The sequence below is a fragment of the Apium graveolens genome, chromosome 3, assembly GCF_009905375.1.
Source record: "Apium graveolens cultivar Ventura chromosome 3, ASM990537v1, whole genome shotgun sequence".
Classification (NCBI taxonomy): Eukaryota; Viridiplantae; Streptophyta; class Magnoliopsida; order Apiales; family Apiaceae; genus Apium; species Apium graveolens.
The window spans coordinates 237,887,820-237,895,459 of NC_133649.1; the positions used below are offsets into that span (position 1 = coordinate 237,887,820).

The 7,640-nt window shown below is 38.6% G+C and overlaps 1 non-coding gene across 1 annotated transcript; it reads left to right on the plus strand.

The window, feature by feature from the left end:
• Positions 1-1,188: 1,188 nt before the first annotated feature.
• LOC141715371 (small nucleolar RNA R71) lies at positions 1,189-1,295 on the plus strand. Its single transcript, XR_012572136.1, has one exon. It is a non-coding gene; the product is annotated as a small nucleolar RNA R71 (small nucleolar RNA).
• Positions 1,296-7,640: the final 6,345 nt, after the last annotated feature.

Sequence of the window (7,640 nt, forward strand, 5' to 3'; positions counted from 1 at the left end):
CACATAAGCATTTATTGAATGACAATTTTCCAATGGTGCAAGGAATGGTGCAGAACAGCATTGCATTCCTCCGTTACAGCAACGGTCTCTAAGTTATCAAGCTTCACTTTCCTAGAGAGAATACCTTTCATGAACTTCGCATAACTAGGCATTTGTTCAAGAGCTTCAGAGAAAGGTATGTTGATGTGAAGTTTCTTTAAAACTTCCAAGAACTTAGCAAATTGCTTATCCAGCTTTTGCTTCTGTAGCCTCTTAGGGAAAGGAGGTGGATGATAGACCTGTTTTTCCCCTGTATTACCCTCAGGAGGAGTGTTGACAACAGCTGTCTTCCTTGGTTCCACTTTTGCTTCCTTCGGCTCGTCTTCTTCAGCCACAACTTTAAATTCTGGAACTTTAGCTTTTTTAGGATTCGCAATCCTTTCTAGATCTCAATGTAATTGCCTTAACCTGCTCCTTAGCTTCCCTTTTGCCTGGCATTTCAGTGTTGCTAGGAAGTGTACTAAGTTGACGATTCAACAAGGCATTAGCAATCTGCCCAATTTGATTCTCCAAGGTCTTGATAGAAACTGCTTGCCTCTTGCACATGAGCCTCAACTCATTCAATTCAGATTTTTCATTAGCTTGAGGTAACTGCTGAAGTTAAAGTTGTTGCCGTTGGTGCATATTGTGGTTGTTGAAAACCAGGTTGGTTATACTGCTTTGCTGTGTAAGGCTGATAAGATTGTTGCACTACATTCTAATTGTTGCTCCAGCTGAAGTTAGGATAATTGCGGTTATTGGGATGATAAGTGGCTGGAGCTTGCTGTTGTGATCTCTGAAAGTTGCTCACAAACTGAGATGATTCACTAGAAATAACACACTGCTCAGTCTCATGTGCCCCCGCACAAAGCTCACAAACAGTAGTGATTAGATTACTCCATAATTAGCCAAAGAATCCACTTTCATCGTCAAAGCTTGAAGTTGAGCAGCTATAGCAGTAGCTGTATCCACTTCCAGAATTCCTGCAACCTTGCCTTGCGAGATTCTCTGCGTTGGATTCTGGTATTAATTAGTTGCCATTAGTTCAATCAACTCATAAGCTTCATTATAGCTTTTGGCCCATAAGGCTCCACCAGATGTTGCATCGAGCATAGGTCTAGACTGTGCACTAAACCATTATAGAAACAGTTTATGATCATCCAATCAGGCATGCCATAGTATGGGCACTTCCTAAGCATCTCCTTGTAGCGATCCCAAGCCTCACACAAAGATTCTCTAGTTTGTTGCGTAAACTGAGTAAGAGCATTCATGATTACAGCCGTCTTTGCGATAGGGAAGAACTTAGTGAGAAAATTTTGAGCAAGATCTTCCCAAGTAGTAATAGAGCCTGCTGGCAGAGAATGTAACCAACACTTAGCCTTATCCCTCAGAGAGAATGGGAAAAGCCTCAACTTGATAGCATCTTCAGTAACGCCGTTGAACTTGAAAGTGTCGCAGATCTCGATGAAATCCCTGATGTGCATGTTGGGATCTTCTATAGGAGAACACCCAAACTGAACTGAATTCTGTATCATCTGAATCGTGCTCGACTTGATCTCAAAGGTGTTAGCCGAGCTGGCTGGTCTGATAATGTTGGACTGAATATCATTGATCTTAGGCTGAGAATATTCCATCAAAGCCTTCAGATTCTCTGCTTTATCTCCCATCACAACTAGAGCTTCTTGCTCAACTTTATCTTCTTCCTCAAAAACTTCATGTCGTACCACAACTTCTTCCTCGCTTTGATCCAGAGTTCTCTTACGAGACCGCGAATGCGTATGCATACGCGCTCGCTAGAGTACCTGAAACACGACAAGGAAACGAGTAAGTAACAATGTCCGAGTCAATTAATTTTAACGATCACTGATGACAAACACATAAACTAAAAATTAACATCGATTCCCCGGCAGCAGCGCCAAAAACTTGTTAGGGCTAAAACACGCGCTAATAATACACGCAAGTATACGTGTTCGCAAGTAATATAGAATTAATTCTAGTTCATTCCCACAGGAGAATCTTTTGGTTAACTTAATGATTTATGCGCTTATGCAACAATGATATGGTTATTATTCAATGCTAAAATGAATAACAGATTGAGATTGTTTATAACTAAGGTACTAACTAACATGCAATAACTAAAGAGAATAAAGGGTTGAATTATTATATGAGATAAACATGGGATTCTAACTTCATTAAATACTTCATTCAAAGCATTCGTGTTCTTAACCTTAGCATGCAATGGTGATGACACTAACCAGATAACACGAAACTGATAAATGTCAACTTTCGTTGCAGCGAATAATATATTACCAGACATCCACAAAAGATATAGAAGCTAAATAGACACTAAGTATGTTGAGACCCTATATGTCTATAGAATTTGACAACACAAAGGTTTAATGCGCAAGTTATATATCTTGATTACATAGGGCAAGTAAGATGGTTAAAATTACCTACGAATCATGCATAACAAATACATGAACCTATGCTAGCATGGCAAGTTCTAAACCTCTAAATTCATTGTCGCTTCATTAGAGATTAACACTTTATCTTATATGTTCGCAATGCACATAAAATGAATAAGCACAACCAATACTAGGATATCATACAATCACCACACACTAAGATTTCGAAATAAGATTAACTACTGAAATCCATAAATAAATCCGTTAGAACCCCACGATAATGATTAGCCCATAATCGGACTCATCATCAACGTGGGTTCCGATGAAAGTATGGTATAATAAACGTAGTCTTTATACTGAATAATTAATAGACCAAGTACGGTAAACAAGAGTATAGGTTCAACAAATAAGAAAACTATCATCCAAGATTACAACTTAAAATAAAGAATCATAAGAATAAACTAGATCATCTTCGCTTTGGTTGAATTGTGCTATACTGGTCTTCTTACGCCTTCTCCTTAAGCTCTGGTACATCTTGTTTTGAAAAATGATCTTATGTTTTTATTATATAGCAGCCCATGCAGATTAGAAGCCTATAAATCAAAATTATAGGAGAATCAGGATTCTTTCATCCCGACCTAGCGCGGCCTCGCACTTCACTAGCGCGGGCGCACTGTCAACCTGGATCTTCGACGCGGGCACGCTGACCTTCTGGAAAATCTTTACTTTCTTGCTTTCTTGGCTGGTTTGAGTTGGCAATCCTCGAGCAATCTTCCTGAGCACCTGTCCTAGCACCAATTTAGCACCAGAACAATGCCAAATCACCCGGATCCTTTATATATGCCTGAAATCCAAAACACTATAAAAACACATCAAAAACACAAACAACATGAGTACAAAATATCAATTCAAAGATTTACGAAGCGTTATAAGTTGACATAAATGGCACTTATATGTTGAATTATCTAAATGTTAATTTACATTTTCAATTTGTGAACTTAATAAGATGGAACCAAAAAGAGCAAAAGTATATAGAGAACTGAGTTCTCGATAAGTCTAACTGATTTCTCGACAAGTTATTTTGAGACTTCTCGGTAGAGTTCTCGATAAGTCTTTTTCTAGACTTCTCGACAAGCCTCATTATGACTTCTCGATAAGTCTTGTAGAGATCTCGACATATGTTTATTCATAGAATTCTCTATAAGTATACATTTTAGACTTCTCAATAACTTAGAACTTAAATAATTTATTTTAATAAATTATTTTAGTAAAATACTTTTGATATAAAATCATTCTAATTTTATTTTGCTTTATTCAAATAAAAATTAGAAAAATTCAGTCCATTCAGGATAAACTGGGTATATATTTGACATCTCGATAAGTCACTGTCTAGTTCTCGATAAGAGTCAGGAAAGTGATATATCGATATGTATCTAGTCTCTCACGTGACATCTCGATAAGCAAATCCCAAACGTTTAATCCTACTTCTTGACAAGTCACTTACCTTTTTCTATAATGAGTCTGAGGCTGTATCTATGGTGGTGAACTGCTCAATCCAAGGCCAACATGTGGAATTTGATGAGAATGATGTCAACAAGGCCCTGGGAATCCCTACTAATAGTATAATGGAGGTACCAACTCAACGGAAGCTAGCTCAATTTATGGACTTCATAAATTACAGTGAAAGGATCAACATTGCCAGCCTAAACAAGAACATCTAAGGAGGGAATGGTCATTCATGTTTGATTCAATAGTCAGAGCCTTAACCTGCAGGAAGACCGGGATGATAACATATCCGGTGTGGTTCAAATGTTGGTGTTCTCTATGCCTCACAGCAGGCACATTAATATGGGGATATTGATCCTGGAAGAACTCAGCACAAGACTCACAATGCCTTTGGCCACAAGAGGTAATAAAATTTTATTTCCTAGGTTTATTATGTCTACTTTAAATCATAAAGTTCCAGACATACATTTACTTAATGGTATTGATAGAACCAAAGACAATTGTAAACAAGTGTCCAAAATTTTATTTAGGTCACTAATTACAAAGAATAAGGTACCTGTAAATCTGAGAATCACTAACTTTATGTTAGAAAGATTCAGGAATTACCCTTACCTCATGCCTGACATGAGGTCTAATGTCACATCTAGTACAGTTATGGCTCCTATATATGTGGAAGTATAAACACAGGAACACCAACAGGGGCCTTCCACAACTGAGACCCTTCCTTCATTACCACTAGAAGCTAGGAAACCAAACACTTCATCCTCTCAACAGGGTGGAGTGAGCAAAAAGAAGAGGAAGAATGCACCCTTAACAGTAATTATTGAGAGTGGTGAGGAACAAACATAAACTGAGTCTAATCTGGTCAGAAAACCAAAGAAGACTAAGAAAGTTGAGTTGACCACTCAATTAGCCATCTCTGCATCTTCCCAACAGGATACATTTGTAATAGAGGGATTTAAACAAACTCTAGGGGCACGTTCTCAGCAAGGTGTCTCTATTGAACAAAGCACTCTCCCTAGTGCATCATGTACGGAGTCTGCACCCCAACTTGAGCACTCTCAAGTTGGTGAAAGAAGAAGTATGGTTGTCACACACATTGAGGGCACATTGTTTGAAACTCCCTCTTTCACTCAGGGGGATTTGCCAACACTCAGTCAAAATATCACAAATCTTATATCTCAAATTTCTTCTTCTTATAATAAAACACTTTAATCCACTTCTCAAGTGTTGTCAAAATTAAGAGACACGGTTCATAAAACCATTCTCACCACCCAGGAACAACATTTAGCTAGTGAGAGGCTACATGCTGGGTAGACCTTGATGACGCCAACAAAAACACAGGGGTTTCATCAGTTTTCACTGAAGACCCTATGGTAGTACCAAATGCCCTTCATGTGCAAATCAATCTTCACAGATTGAAAGGTTTGAGGGTACTACTCCTGAGGGGGAGCTATTTAAATCCTCTCCAATTCAATTGGAGGTTCCTCAGGTAGGGACAACTCCCCCCAAAACCCTGGCTGAAAATGCTTTGTCAATAGAAGATGGGAGTAAAATTGCCAATGATCCAACTATTGCTGGAAGAAAGTATAGCACATTTCAGTGCCAGTTTTTTGTAAGAAGAACAAGGGTTTGAGGCTATGGTACATGACAGTACCTGGTACAATATCCTCCACTTCAAATGGAAGTTCCCACTACTGGTGAACAACACATTGTCATGACCGCAGTTCCTACTATGAGTTCAAATATGACTCCAGTCACAGAGTTATCTACTACCTCCATACCCTCCACCTCAAACAAACAGACATCCCATCCACCTCAAACACTACACCACAACCTTCCCACCTTATATCTCAATGGTTGTAGGATGCTCAAGCCTAACCTACTACAGTTGAAGATCTTTTGGTTGAGCAACTTGCAGGCCTAGCAAATATCTCTCAACAACTCCTACCACGGATATGTCAAACCAAGACTATCAAGCAATTTTACTCTAATACAAGGAGGATGTTGAAGAGCAACATGAGAAAATTGCAGATGAAGCAGATGGTAATATGGATGCATGGCTCTCAAAGGACTTCACAACAATCATGGAGGAGGCTTTAGCAAAATTCAACGAGGAATATGTCATAATTTTGAGCAGTAATGATAAGGTTCTCATTCCTCAGGGAGGTTTATGATGCTGTAACAGAGGTGTACAAAGCACAACTGAAATTCATTTCATCATGTTGGAAGAGCCATGGAAAATACTCTGGTCAAGCATCAAAATGAAGTCAAGAAGTTGTTCAATGACAGGATTGATGAGCTGATGCCAACATTTCAAGACATCAAAACCAACATGATGAAATATCTAAGGGGAACCTCCACCATTTTCTCATAATGAAGTATATCTGAAGCCATGGAAAACACTCTGGTCAAGCATCAAAATGAAGTCTAGAAGTTCTTCTCAGACATACTATAAGCTCTATCTCTCTCTCTCTCTCTCTCTCACTCCTATAGAAGAAAATGTGGCCAAGCTAAGGGAATATTTCAAAGCTCTACATGAAGTGATCCAGAATCAAATTACTCAGCATAATGACACAGAGGTCAAAGTGGATCAACTTTACCAGGCTATATTCGAACCTTCAACCTTGGTCATAGATGAGGTGAAAAATGTTGTACAGGATTTTGTTGGTTCTTTGGTAGCATCAAGCTCAGTCCAACCCTTGTCTACATCAACACCCCTACAAATCCAAAATTCTCAAGCTCAAATCTCATCATTCTAATCTTCAAATTTTCTTTGACTACTCAAGTTTCCCAGCTGACAGCTTTGGTACAGATACAAGAGCAGGATATAAAGTCTCTAGTAGACTCCCACAGACATCTGTAAATGCAAAACTCTGTCTCTTTGGGAGCTATTATGGGTGCTTTGAGCATTCCTCTTCCTGCCTTGCCAGAAGTTGTTAGGCCAGAAATTCCTAGTCCTCTACTCCTTCCTGCTACCAAGACTAAGGGGGAGATGTAAGCTAGACTGCAACAATTAAAAGAAGTAGGACTGCAAAAATCAACATCACACTCTAGACAAAGCTCCACTCAAATTAAAATTACTCAAGATGTCAGTAATGACAGACTCCAAAAAGTTACAGAAGGACCTTGTCAAGATAGAAAGTTCAATGAGCTACTCACTGTGCTGAGAGTCTCTTTTCATAACAACTACATCACCTACAAAAGATATTTGGGCAACAACATTAACTTTCTGAGAGTGGTGTTGGTAAAGAATGGGAACTTAATGGAGAAAAGAATAGTTTCCAATGTCAATGATTGTGGTTTAGATAGGTGTCTATAAGGTGTCTCTCTCAAATCTTCAATCCAAAAGAGCATATGAGCTGGATGTCATCATTGATTGGGTCGATCCAGTTATTCCAGAGGACACTCAATTGCTAAATGAACTCAAAAAGGCTCAGATAGCTGCTTTTCTTGAAGCCTATCTTTATCCAAGCAATAGGTGGCCTACATCTGTTCTCAAACCAGAAAATGCAAATACCTCCCAATCCCCAAAAACTGTGTTAGGGGTAATCTCAGTCTAATCATGATATTGGAAACAGATCTTAAGACCAAGAAGAAGAAGATAGTTGAAGATGAAGAAGTAATAAGGATTTTGGAAAGATATTTATAGAATGCTGAAACCATGTTGCTAAATACACAATTCAATACCAAAGATGATTTGGATGATGT